This window comes from Elephantulus edwardii, unplaced genomic scaffold (assembly GCF_000299155.1).
Source record: "Elephantulus edwardii isolate Elephantulus edwardi_28Jun2011 unplaced genomic scaffold, EleEdw1.0 scaffold00098, whole genome shotgun sequence".
NCBI classification, from domain to species: domain Eukaryota; kingdom Metazoa; phylum Chordata; class Mammalia; order Macroscelidea; family Macroscelididae; genus Elephantulus; species Elephantulus edwardii.
This window is the reverse complement of record NW_006399848.1, coordinates 12,443,319-12,444,435: the sequence shown is the minus strand read 5'-3', so window position 1 is coordinate 12,444,435 and position 1,117 is coordinate 12,443,319.

Here is a 1,117-nt window from a genome sequence, read left to right as displayed (position 1 = left end):
ACAGTGCTCAGGCTGTTCGTTCATAGAGTCGCTATGAGTCGTCTACGACTCGATGGCACCAAACACATCTTTAGTTGTCTTGTTGAAACCAATTAAAAATTAACCTTCCATTGGATTTCTTGGGCTGTAAATGGCATGGGAGAAGATTACCTGTCTTTCTCCTTCGGGCCTGACAGTTGAGTCAAACCAAAAGAGTGGTAAAGGTTTTAGCTTACTAGTATACCTCTCTGTAGACTCCACCATCAGAGTCATGATATCCCATGTTTAGAATCACATTTTTAGCTCATCACTTTTGTTTTACAAATAAAATTTGGCATCCACTTACTAAATAACATGCTTGCGGAAACTCTACGAACTTTGATAAATGCTGAGAATTATAGAGCAGCTTCAGGCTTTTGTTCATAGGGTCACTATGAGTCATGCTCTACTTGAAGGCAATCAACAACAAAACAAATTGTGTATGTTAAAATTTTCACACTTTCAATTTTTAAACATTTAGTGCATTTTTATACAGAGGCAGGAAATTGCAGTTTTTGGAATTAGAATACTAAACTTAGTTCACACTGCAAAATGATGGGAATGTTTTCTTAGCTCTGTAGAAAATTGTAGATATCTCATGCCTCTCCTACAATTTCCCTCTCTGTAACATAGTCATTTAGCAGATGTATTTTATACTTCTGCAAAGAAATTTAAATTATAAGTTGCTGTTACCAAAACATATTGTTTTATGAAACAATCCCAAGGCCTTAGGCTAGAGCAGGATTAAAGTTCTTGAGAATGAGACAGCTGTGTAATATTTTTGACATTTGAGAATTTTTCAGACAGTACATTAATCTTAGGAAAAGAATAGAGTTATTTTCATTTCTAAATTTTAGCACTTCCCAGATATACCTGGATAAAAACAAAAACTTGAAATCATTAAATAGAAGTTCTATTATAAAGAATTACATTTATTTAAATTTTTTAACCTCAGTTTATACCCCCAGTGGTTTAACACATTTTCAGTGTCTATCATCCAACCAAAATATCTAAAAAGGCAACTTCTAAAGTCCTATTTTACTTTTCTTTATTTGTCCTAGGTTTTACATTGTATTATCACAATTTCAAAGCTCCCCCC